Here is a 13,497-nt window from a genome sequence, read left to right as displayed (position 1 = left end):
TTTCTCTTCTTTTTCACTATATTTCATTAATTTCTTTCTCTTCAGTCCCCCCACCCTCCAGAAAATGACTTTGTATGTAATGTTTCATGTGATAAACATTTTAGTTTTAAGTTCTTTTGTGAGTCTTCCTCCTGTCTGGATGTGCTGGTACTTTTATCACTCAGACTGAAACCATGTGGGATCAGAGACACTTGACTGGAACATGGAAAACCTTCCTTTTGTTTTCCAGTAGCTCTTGTCAAGACAACCAAAGTGCAATATTTGGACCATATGACACTTTACATCATACTCCACCTGTTTCTATATGGTCATATTACTGTAATATCAAACTAGGAAAATATATAGATATTAAAACACATCCCCCTAATTTTGGTAAGTGTACATACATGTAATTGCAGTGTGCTGCGGCTTCTGTCTATAGTGACCTTTAGTGGACTGAAGCATCCTCTGTTTATCTGTATCAAAGTGGGACTAAAATCGTAAACTGATTCATTTCATTTTTATTTAGTACATTTGTTACACAAGTTTTTTTTTTTTGTTTTACAGTTGCCACAGTTAATTTTTCTGCCATTATCTTTATGCTTTTCATGCTTAAGAAAAATAGTGTTCAGTCCTATTCAGTTGTAGTGTGTAATAAGAGTTCAGGTTGTACTTCTTCTGATGTGAAAAGTGTTTTCATTAACATTTCAGTTGCCTCAGGTGGCACCTAATGAGAGTAGAACCAAATAGGAAGCATCTGATTATTATAATAAAACCTGTTGCAGCTAAACAACCAGGTAATGCCCTGTGGAATTAGTGGAGATCCAAGCTGAGGTGAATAGAGAGCGAATATTGAACAAAAACGTATTAGATTAGTAGTAAAATAATTTAAAAGCAAGCAAAAATGTCTGTAGTTACTAATTAATATAGTTCAGTCGTTACTACTACAGACAAAAGAAGATTATTACTTCCATATGTTGTATGATTCTGTTTTGGTTTCTCCCACCTTTTAGTGCATACACAGAAAAATAGGGATGGAAAGAGCAGCAACAAACACTCTCATACAGAACAGACTACCAAAGATAGCAGACACGTCACTGGTTAAAGTTATCAGCTGAGTCATCAGGTGATGTTTGCCAGAACTGAGACTGGCTGATCCGCTGGGATAATGGTCAACCATGCTCAACTAAAGAGTATGATTCAGCAGGAACCTGAGGGCCGCCAGCACCCTGTTTACTGCCTGCCCTCTCCGGCTCCAGAGTCAACTATCTTCTTGTCCAATTCCACCTCTGACAGTTTCCTCTATTGCTTTCAAGACGGCTCTCAATGAGAAAGAAAGGCTTTCCATGATGTGGAGACTTACTGTCATCAAACTTTCAGTTTTTTCTTCTGCTAGACCTCCTCCTACCATTGTGTTTCTCAGCTGCCTATCTGTGACTCATCGGCCATTGAGATTGACCTGCAGGCCAAATCAAAGCTGTTAGCATTTGTGTATGGCTGTCAGTTAGAGTTTGGTGTCTTCTTTGTAATGACTTTGTCACCACCATGACCAGGAAATGACTTCCACGTGGGTCCTGTTGTTTTCCCAGAATATCTTTCCATATTGTTGGTTACCAAGGAAGGGGAGTTAAAATCAAACAGGCTTCACAAGTTTTCTGCTGTGTTGACATGATGGCTGAGTAAGCGAAGTCTTCTTTGTATGGGAAGGTTGTGTGTTTTTCTTTGGTTTTTTCCCAATCTGTGATCTAGTGTGCTGAGCTGAGTGTTGTGAGATATCTTGTGAGTTGGTGGATCCTGGTCTGATGTAGAAGAGTAAGGGGCAGGATGCGACGAGCAAAGGAGGGATGAGGCTTTGTTCAGTTTTCATAGATCAGATATATCCATATTAAACAAAGCAAAGGTACTGTACAGAGCCTGAAGAAATTACTTGGATTAAAAAAAAGAAGACATATCTGTAAACTGAATGAAATAGACTTGAGGTTTAAGGGGTTTAATTGATGCTTGCAGAGGAACTTTGGACTGTTGTTGCCTACCTTAGATTAAAACTTTTCAAAATGCTTCTCTGTGCTTACGCAAATGGATTTCTGGGTTCCAGGCAGAAAAGTAATTTTCAAATTTCATTTTTGTGACTGTAGTAGCACAGTGAAAACTTAAAAACAAAACAAAACAGTCTTTAGGCATCAATCGAATTCAAATTCACAATACAGTAGGCTACATTCCAGGTGGCACCCCCTGCTGACAGTGACTTTATTGCTTGTAACAAGATGACATCCACAAGGAAAGCAACCTTCAAATGTGTCTATAGAGACAAGCTCTCTTCCCATCAGCATTTTATATATCAACTAATAGCCGCATGAACCTTTGCAGAATGGGGACAGAAAGATCTCTAGGTCATGTGGTTTGATACAGAATCCCTTAATTAGTCTAGAGTGAGAGCCAAGGGAAACATTTGGACCTGACAGAACAACTCCTCTGAGCCTCACTGTGACTCAAATTAAATCAACCTCAGGGTTAATATCTGTTCCAGGAGAAAGAGCTACTGTTTTACTGGTAGTTAGGGATTGGGATGATGGGGGGTGGGGGGGGTATTGTCTGCACTCTTATGATCATCCCAAATATGTTTGGACCATGTTTGAATCAGTGTTACCCCAAATATTTTACACCGCATTCATTAACTTTTGAAATCACATAGTTGACGCTACTCTGTTTATACTCCACTCTACATTTAATCATTTGTTATTATTAATCTCTGGCTCTCTTCCACAGCATGTCTTTTGTCCCGTCTCTCTCCTCAGCCCTAACTGGTTGCAGCAGATGACTGCTCCTCTCTGAGCCTGGTTAAAAGGGACTTTTTCCTTCCCACCATTCCCCAAATTGCTTGCTCATAGGGTTTTTGTTTTGATTGTTGGGGTTTCTGTGTAAGTATTGTAGGGTCTTTACCTTACAATATAAAGCGCAATTTCAGTCATGAAGGGTTTTTTCTTCCCTTTATAAGCGTAAGGATATTAGTCATTTAATCATTTTGTCCTCAATGATGTAGGACAAATTAACATAATATTTCTACAATACAGAGTTGCTAAACTGATGAGTTATTTCAGACGTTCATGGCTCTGCACATCCCTTGATGTCAAGGTGGAAACTCCAGATTTATACTTCGAGGTCAAAATTCAAGAGTTCAGAACAACGCCATGTGGTGATTACAGTCAGTAATTAGAAGGATACAGTCTAACTATAACATTGGTTGTTTAGCATATCCTCTATAATAATAATAATAATAATATAAAGAAGTCCAAGATACATGCCCCTCTACATTAAAATTTAAGGAGTTTACAGTTCCAGTCACAAAGATTTATTTTGCGTGTGAGGCTGAAACACTCATGACACTGGATGATTCTGCTAAATTCAAGAATATGTTCAGTGGCCGTGTTTCTAATGTCCAAGGCCAGAAATTAAAAAGATTTCTTTCTTCAGTGTCTGTTCATAGTAACTCCATTATTGTAAAGACTGGACAACAATTGTGGTATTGGCAAATAAACCAGGGTGAAATGTGTGGGGTAATGTGTTGATATTACTCTAGTATGGGGTTAATAATAAAAAAAAAGTCAACCAAATAATTAGATGACCTCCTGACGCATAAAATATAACTCATTTCAATCTCCACTACTAAGCACATGCAAATACATCCTTCATTAGTGTTAATTGCCGACACTGAACATACATTGTTGGGGTGGCTGTAACTCAGTAGGTAGAGCAGGTCACCTACTGATTGGAAGGTCAGTGGTTCAATTCCTGGCTACTGCAGGCTGCATGCCAATGTATCCTTTGGCAAGATACTTAACCCCAAGTTGCTCTCCGACCGTTCCGTTGGAGTATGAACGTGAGTGAATGTTAGATGATTAAAGCACTTAGCTTAATTCATTAATCATGGAAGTGCTTGTATGAATGCGTGTGCATGGGGTAAATGTGAACGTGTTGTGTAAGCGCTTTGAGTGCTCATATCTGAGTAGAAAAGCGCTATATAAGAACTAGTCCATTTACCATTTTACCATTTACACACTGGGCTGCTTAATAAAGGTAAAGAGAAGGAAACATTAAGCTCTACAGACCCTTGTTAATTCATTTAGAAATGGATTTGTGTCAAAAATTGATCCACTGGGCAATTTTAGCACTGCTTTGTTCATAATTGCATCAGATATATTTCCTGGCTTCAAGTCCATTTCAATGATTCCAGTCTTTTGCTGTTGAGGAACAGTGAGTATATTGTCCATCCATCTATTCTCATCCGCTTATCCTGTTCATGGCTGGAGCGAGAGGCAGGGTACACCCTGTACAGGGCGCCAGCCTAACACAGAGAGACAGAAAACCATTCACACTCACATTCACACCTATAGGTAATTTAGAATCACCAGTTAACCTAACCCCACTAATTGGAAGTAAACCAGAGTACCCTGAGAAAACCCACACAGACACGGGAGAACATGCAAACTCCACACAGAAAGGCCCGGGCCAAGGTAGCTTCAAACCCAGACCTTCTAGCTGTGAGGCAACCACCACACCACCATGCTGCCCTAAGTATACTGTAAAATTGTAAAAATTCACACTGGGTTAAAAAGCAGCACTTGCTCACTTTCAGTGGTGTTGATCCCCCAAAGGGTGATTCACTCCTGACCTTTCATCTAGCACCACATCAGAATTTCCACTGGCCATCTCTTTCATTAAAAGCTATCTCAAAATGTAGTTTCATAATTCAAGATTTGCTGTAGTTATTTAGCATCCCCAAAGGATACACTCTTGTAATTTAGTTCATTTCCTGACCTTTCTGTTAGTGCCATTATTAGATCAGAAATAAAACTGGTACATTAGTGGGGTTAAAGTGATGATGAATACTAAGCACTGAAATAACTGTCTTCATAATGTGACTGAATTCATTTAAAATTTTCAAGCAACCCTACAGCAACTTTGTTTTGTGGATTTTTTTAAGTTGGTTGACAAAATTTGTGACAAAACCCGGACTGGCTTCACACATTGCTTCATCTTTGTTTTTTTAAGTGTCACAATAAATCTATGTTTGCTCTGTAGTCTGACCTTAGGCCCTTGGTAAAAGGGCACATTGCCTTGATGGGAGAGGCTCCACTTAAACTACACAGATGTGATGCGACCAGGCTGCGCTTATAAGGTGGCACTATCTAAAAATACACTCGGCAGCACAGCCTCCAGAGACTGTGGGAGTGCGTACGGCCTGGCATGACCCTACGTCTGGACCCGGATGAGTTGATGGCATCTGACAACTGTACACGCTCCTGGTCATGCTAGTCCCTGTGATAACCTGCTCTCATGTAAGGAGGAGGTGGTGTCAGTCAGTGCTTGCTTTGTGGATGGAGATTGTAAAATAGCGTGTTTGGGACTGTGGACTCATTGGTTCAGGTTTTTTGTACCAGTCTGATGAGTTTTGAGGTCACTGTTGATTTAGTCTGTTAAAGCAAGTTAGGCTCTTCTAAAGAAGATAAAATTATTACAAAAGTAACTGAGAGACAATGAAATGACACAAAGCAGTACTGACACTGGAGTTTTATCAACCAGAGGTGAGTTCAGCACCCATAATTTGATTCTACAGAGTATGTTTTCATTTGAGTATTGGCTGGTCAGTCATACTTCTGTTCTATCGACAGAGGCGCCTGTTCTAAAAAAACTTTAACGTTGGTCATAACTTGAGAACGACGTGACCTAGGATGTTCAAATTCACACCATAGATGCATCTACTTAAAATCTTGGATCAGTTCGAATTTCGACGACCTTGACCTGAAGGTCAATGTCAGAGGTCAGGGTTTCTGAAAATATTGAACGCGATAACTCGCGAACAATGTGACTTAGGATTTTCAAATTCACATACATGCATACTGTTCCATCAAACTTCACACACTTGTTCACTAACATTACTGTAACAGCACTAAGATGGCGGTTCATAAGAACAAGGACAAGCTGCAGACATGAGGGACAATAGAGTGCAGAAACGACTCTCCACTGAGTGGGATGGCTGTCAACTCATTCAAAATGTCACTCAGTGACTGTAGGATGACATCAAGGGACCTGCAAAAAGAATGGCAAATGGCAGCTGAGGTGAAGTGGACGACGAGAACCGTTCCAAACAGGCTCCTAGGGGCAGGGCTCAAGTCGTGTAAAGCTGGAAAAAAGCCCTTCATCAATAAGAAGCAAAGAAGAGCCAGGTTGACGTGTCAAAAGACCCTAAGAACTGAACCACAGAGGACTGGAGTGAGGTCATTTTCTCTGATGAGTCCAATGTTCAGCTTTCCCCAACACCCGGTCATCTAATGGCTACATGGAAACCTGAAGAGGCCTATAAGCCACAGTGTCTTGCACTCACAGCAAAAAATTTGTGGAGGATTGGTGATGATCTTGAAATGCTTCAGCAAAGCTGGAATCGGGCAGATTCATGCGAAGGATACATGAATGAAGCCATGCACGAGGTTATCCTGCAAGAAAACTTCCAACTCTGTTCCCCAACTGTGAGGATTTATTTTTTTCAACAGGACAGTGCTCCATGCCACACAGCTAGGTCAATCAATCAACCGCAAACCTAACGGCAAACAAAATCAAAAATATGCATAATATCTCAAAAAATATCTAACAATGAAAATTTTTGTTATAATTAGTTACACAGATATAAAACTTACCCAATCAACTATAATGTGTAACATACATTATCTGTTATATAAGAAAATGTGAAAGTACATATACAAATATACAGTATCAAAAAGAGGTCTCAATAAGAGATCTTACACTCCCATATGTATCTCCGTCATCAATGTAAGAAAACTCCTAAAAAGACGCCTAAATTGTTAGATGCAGCCGTTGGGTTTTGGGTGATAATCTTCATTAATTTATTTGTTTTTGTTTCATTGCAGTCCTTCTAGCCTACGTCAGTTTGTCAGACAGATTCTATTTAAGTGTTTTTTTTTTTTCCAGTAATCACACCTGTGCGTGGCAAATGAAACTGAACTCAGCTTTCAAATTATGTGGATAATCACAGTTAATTCATGATTTAACAAGGGGAGGGCAATTACTATTTCACAGAAGGCCAGGTAGATTTGGATAGCTTTTTTTCCCTTAATAAATGAAATCATCACTTAATAGCATTTTGTATTTATTTGGGCTTTCTTTGTCAAATATTAAAAATTAGTTTTTTTGATCTGAAAGAAATACAGCAAATACTTTTTCACAGCACTCTAATATTTAAAATATTAAAGGCTGCAGATGACTGTACCTCACACAAAGTATCTATCCATGCATTTGAAATCTGTTTCACAACGTGGTAGACTGACAGGCTCACCTATAACCAGTCCAGTCCACAAAATCTCCACCACGTTGTCAAGCACATCTAATATCCATTATACATGTGAGCAAATGTTTGCAATTGGTTGGCTGGTTCTGGTGTCAGCCTGCTGGTTTATTCAACTGCCAGTTTCTATTAAATCAGGCCTTAAGCATTCCCTCTATATCCTTGCGTGTAGATGGAGCAGTCACACTGGAGATGGCACAGGTGTCCCGCGTTACGTTGACTGAACAAGAAGTGACTGCAGTCTTCTGCTTCGTTGCCTTGACCTCTCCTTGGGCAATATACAGCAGATTGCACTCTTGCACACATTTCTAATAGCATATATACATACATACACTAAGGAAGCTGCATGATGATGTGATGAGCTATCTATCTATCTATCTATCTATCTATCTATCTATCTATCTATCTATCTATCTATCTATCTATCTATAAAATTCCCCATATTTTATATATATATAAAATTCCCCATTCCCTGAAGTTCAGGTCTTCTACCAGAGGAATCTTGATGGTCTGGAATCTGCTGGAGCCACTCTCCCAGTTTGGGGACCACTGCCCCAAGTGTTCCAGTTACCACGGGACCATTGTTTCTCTCACCTTCCACATCCCCTCTGGCTCTTCTCTCAGCCCTTTGTTTTTCTCAAGCTTCTCGTGCTCCTTGTTCTTGATGTTGCTGTCGCTCGGTATTGATGCATCTATCACTACAGCCTTCTTCTTCTGCTAGTCCACCACTACTATGCCCGGTTGGTTAGCATTCACCAGTTTGTCCGTCTGTATTTGGAAGTCCCACAGGATCTTAGCTCTGTTGTTCTCAACCACCCTTGGGGGCGTATCCCATTTTGATCTTGGGACTTCCAGGTCGTACTCTGCACAGATGTTCTTGTATACTATGCCAGCCACTTGGTTCTGGCGTTCCGTGTATGCCCTGCCTGCTAGCATCTTGCACCCTGCTGTTGTGTGATGGATAGTCTCAGGGACATCTCTGCACAGCCTGCACTAGGGCTGCAACTAAAGATTATTTTGGTAGTCGACTAATCTGACAGTTATTTTATCGATTAGTCGATTAGTCAACGATTATTTCAGTCTTACCTCACCTGTTGAAGCCTGCAGACCTGTTAACATGACCTTGTTGTCTCTTCTCATAATTAAAATAATGCCCCATAAAAATACGAGTTCAAAACAAATCAATTGTATTTTTAACATTAACGTGACCATCACAATAAATATCAAATAAACAATGTATATTAAAGTGAATGCAATTTTTTTATGAAAATATAATTTGCAAATAAATAAAATTGGCCTCTGTCCAAGAGTTCAAATAAGGCTTCAAATTAAATCAAAAAGATTTTTCTGTCCAAAACAATTGAAAAGTTTACAGACGATTCAGTTCATGAAGAGGTTTACTATTCAGAATGAACGCTAATATTAATGTGAGGGAAAAAAATAGAGACGATGTTGCTGCTCCTATTGTCCTTCACTCGTTAGCTGACATAACTGAGATGGTGGTGCTTAGCAAACATCATCCGTGAGACCTCGTTCTCATATTGTTCCCCTGCCACTGAGCATACACCTTGCATGGTTATTCTCCTGGCTTCTATCTCTCTCTTATACCTCTTCAAGTGGTTAGCCAAGGCTCTGAGTTTTTGCTTGGCAGTTTCTAAGGCCTCAGGTATGGACAGCTTGTTGTACTTCTTAGGCACTCCTTTCTTCATCACACCTTTCTGCAGCTCTGCTAGCTGCCTTACTTCCCTCTGTACTGCCTTGATCTTAGCCTCTAGTCTCCTTTTCCATGGAGGGTACTGCTCCTTATAGCCAAGCATCTCAAGGATCACTGTTGCCATGGTATAGATCAGCTGGCTGGTTTCAGTGGTAGTCAAAGTAGGGACTGTCCGTAGTGCTGTTTCACATCTTCTAGTAGACTTTCAGAGAGTATTTCACGTAGCACGGGGGGCCTAGCCTGGGAACCCGACCTATTGTAAAGTTAAGTTCTGATACTTTATAGTCAAGGACATATTTGTGTTAATGAGCAGCTGAACAAACTGCCTAATAAATATATGTCTTGTTTAAGAATAAACAAAATTATATTAGAATGTACTGTAAATCATAAAAAAACATAAGAATGATTCAATTATCACAGAATATATTAGATGGCTGTACCTAGCACAAAGCACCCATACATTTCAAATCTGCTTCACATGCCTATAATGCAAGAGCATAATGTTCTTATTTGCATATTTGCATTACTACATACTCACCTCAGTTAATCAGCAGATGAAGCACTCCAATGCATTATGTACTTTCTGTAATATTTGCTTCTTAGTATTTGAAATGAATACCAGGTTGCTCCTAAATTTCAGTAACTACTTATTATTATCAAATTAATCTGTCATGAATAAGAGAGGTGTAGCTGAAGCATATTTCATCATTTCAAAATATTCTGTATCATAAAAAAGCTGAAATAAGAAATTATTTCAGAAGAAATTAAACACCCTGTGAGCCGAATTAGAGAACCTTTAAGGGATGCATGACAGTGCTGATGCTAATCTGGCAGCTTGTGCTAAAAACGTCAGTTGTCTGACAAACCCTGTAAAGCTGGAAACAATCATTTTGCAAGATGGTGACTTGGTGGATAACCCATCCCAGTGGAAAAAAACCTGCACCTAAGAAAGTTAGTTTGGAAAAGGAAGCATCATATACACATGCATGGCATGTTGAAGGTTAATGTTTATTAGAAGCTCCTTCATAAATACACCTTTCTTTCCCTGCCATCAGCTTCAAATCAAGCTGTAACCATAAATATATTTATTGCAAACTCATCTTTTCTGCTGCTGTAGTTATTGTTCTCTAATTTGAATCACTCTCATCCACAATAATACTTATAAAGATAATGATGAACAACCTTAGGGAACCCCAGTAGAACAGCACAATATCCACATCTAACATTGCTTCAAATTTTGAGTAATGAAAGTCACCACTGTTTTTTTTAAATTTTTTATTACATCTCTACTGAAGTGTAAAAGCACAAAGCTACACGCAATTATGAAGAAAATCAAGAAGACATGAAAAAAGACAAGCAGATTCAAAGCTTGCATTACAATGGAAGCTGTACTGCTGTCCTTTGTACTGTTTCTTAAGTTGGTATAGAGGAATAAAAGTTGGACATATAGTATTTCCTCTATAATTTTTATGGAGCCACGGTGCAGCACTTTTAGCCTCTCATGCCTGGAAATAGTACTCTAAATCATATCTGTACTGTGAGCCATTTCAAATATCACTTTACTGGTTAGCACAAAAGCATAAATGCACACAGGCTATAGAACACAAAGCTGAGTAAACAAAAAGCGCACCTCAGCGTTAGGAACTTTCTATCAAGCGTTTCCCTGAGAAGTGACATGTCAATCTTCTGCTGTTTAAAAAATGAAATGAGGAGAGGATGATGAATTTTCACCTACCTAAATGTATTTTGTAGCTCTCCTTGGTGTGGAACCTAGACTAGACGTTTCTTTTCCTAAAGTGCTTCCCATTTTAAATGCCCTCTATGCTTCTTTGGAAAAGGGAGGAATGTGAATTGCTGCTCTGTAAGGGAGGTGGTCCATTATACCCAGTGAAGGGTAGGGATTTAGCAAAAACCCCTCACCTTGCAGAAAGCAGAGCCCAGCAGAATGAAGCCAGGACCCCAGAGGTACAGTACATATATTAGGGCAGTGAACCATCTGAAACAGTAACTGCCAAAAAAGAAGCCAAACAATGGTTGTAAAATAAAAAATATAGAAAGCTATTCTGTTCCACAGAAAGGGGTAAGAGAGCTGACAGTGTTGACTAGAACCGCATAACATCCCTGCACCAGAACGCTGTGAATAATCTGACTCATTTTAATACACTTTCACTGAGTTTCACATCTGACTTTTCCAGGAGTAAGAAGGAAAGAATAGCTGAAAAACAGGTTTAAGACTGGAGACAGTTCGGCTGGTTCCCATTAGCTCAGTTAATTAGCCACAAAAGTCGTGGAACAGTAAATATTCCTGAAAGTAGTGTTCCAAATTCCAACACTCATTGGCCACTCTAAGCACGTTGCACAATTGTGCACCACACTCACAGCAAAAGAAAACTTTTAAAAGTGTTTACTGAGCAGGACTAGCTGACTCGTTGGTCTGTGAGGAGTTCCACTGAAGGATTTCAAAACAGCCTGTAACAGTAAGAGATTTGAGCTGTTTTCGCACAAGTTGCAGCCCTGAACTTTTCAAGGACTTTCTTGAGTGAGGTACGTGTAAGAATCAAATGTCCGATGAAGCTGGATCAGACATTAGTTGGTTTTCTCTGCCCCCTAGTACAAAGTCTGTGTGATGGCGAATATGTCAATGTGCAAGTAACACAAGTAAAAGTCTGGTGCATTACTAATAGCGAGCGGATGTAATGTATGCTGTCTCTTGCTTGCTCCAGTTCTCCTGAAACTGTCCAGAGTTGACCTCTAAAAATGTCTCAATCTGAAATGATGGCTAGTATCAGGTTTATTACAATTAATACTTGCTTATCAATCCCAAACCTATTTAGAATTTGTCTGGACCTCATCATTGATATGAGAGGCTGAACAGTGGAAAGTTTATTTGGGTGAATAACTCAGCTTCATACACTTATTTTAAAGCTTTAGTCACATCACATCTAATCACAGCTGTGTGTTTCGCTGAGCTGGTGTAACTAATCGGAATATCCTCCAAGTCCCTCAGCTGGGTCATTCACACTGTGAACCTGCTGTTCACAATTATGTTACACTGTGAAAAGCTTAGACAAGGATAAGGAGTGAATTATTTAACCTTGTGAAGAGATAGTCAAAGTGGATCTTGTCAAACATGTCAATCAATGAGCTTTATACAAAAAGATTCAGATTTTAATATTAAATCTCTAAATGTTTTGCTGTGTCATGCAAAACGCTGCCTGAATTGGTATCTGCGCTGATGAGCCCAAATGTTAACGTTCCTGCTTAATACGAGATTGGCAGTTTGTATTCCATAAGTTGTGCTGTGGTTGATAAGGTTTGTTCTAGCTCATCCCTCAAAACCGTATCGCCAGATCAGTTCTTTTCATGGCTGAAGTTGGACATTTTATCATGGCAGGGTATGGGGATTGACACTTTTGGAGCCAGCCTGGGGTAGCCATTAGAAGAGCTTCATAGCTCCCAGTCCTCTAGTCTGAGACAGCTGAGTAATAAAAATCTACAGGATTCAGGTCCGAGGCTTCTGTCTGTTGGAGTGAAAATTACAGACTGTAGATTAGAAAGTCTCAGGTCAGGTCAGAAGCTCTGGAGGTTGCTTCTCAGTAGTTACTGGCCTCATCATTTCTGATATGCTGCAATGCATTCATCTAGTCGGAAGAGTTTCGCCTTTTTCAAAGTTTTTACCCCAGCCGAATCTGAATGCAATACAGTTACAGCGCTCCTGCCTAATACATTTTAGACTTCGACTTGCACTGTGGGGAGGACGACAGACTTTTTGGGCTCATTTGTGTATAGATTAGTTAAGAAACTGCAAGCAGCAGTTTGCTACAGAATCAGATTGTTTGAATGAATTATCAGATAGTTTAACAGTGTTTTCAGTTCAAGGAATTGAAGGAATGACCTTCTCCACTAACTGTTACTTATGGTGTGCCTATAGAAAAGGCATGTCAGCCATGTTTTTTTGGTTGTCCTTCTCAAACATGTTTGGCACAGGTTAGGAAATAAAGTGTTGGTATATTTTAACACCCATGCTGGCCTTACATGACATGATTTTTCAATCAATTTCAGTGTTGCAGACAAATGTCCAATCATGACAACTTTATTGTACTAAAATCTTTTTGCTCAGTGTAAAAGGCAGGGATGCACAGCAGTGCAGTGTTTAACATTGCCACCCCACATCAAGAAAGTCCTGGGTTTAAATCCACTGGAACCTGCATGGGCTCTCTCAATTCCAAATTGGTTGTAGGTGTTAATGTGAGCATCAATGTCTCTCTGTCTGTCTTAGACTTAGACATAGTATACCAGTCTGCCTCCAAACTCACACACTGCAAAACATCAGAGCAAGGCAGCACACAAACCTGCTGTAACTCATGTAGGCAAGCCAGTGGTGTTGGCTGGTTCTGATTTACCAGTTGTAGCTGCTTTTATGTTGGCCATGATGTGTCATGACGTT

General features: G+C 39.6%; 1 protein-coding gene across 1 annotated transcript in view; it reads left to right on the top strand.

The window, feature by feature from the left end:
- The first annotated feature begins 11,494 nt into the window (after positions 1-11,494).
- LOC115785873 (zinc finger matrin-type protein 4-like) overlaps positions 11,495-13,497 on the top strand; it is a 102,912-nt gene continuing 100,909 nt past the window's right edge. The window contains exon 1 of the mRNA XM_030737792.1: positions 11,495-11,594. The gene's annotated coding sequence lies outside the window, so the exon portion shown is untranslated. The remainder of the gene's footprint in view (positions 11,595-13,497) is intronic.

This window comes from Archocentrus centrarchus, chromosome 9 (genome assembly GCF_007364275.1).
Source record: "Archocentrus centrarchus isolate MPI-CPG fArcCen1 chromosome 9, fArcCen1, whole genome shotgun sequence".
NCBI classification, from domain to species: Eukaryota; Metazoa; Chordata; class Actinopteri; order Cichliformes; family Cichlidae; genus Archocentrus; species Archocentrus centrarchus.
The sequence above is the reverse complement of the archived record's forward strand: the minus strand, read 5'-3'. Positions and strand labels throughout refer to the sequence as shown.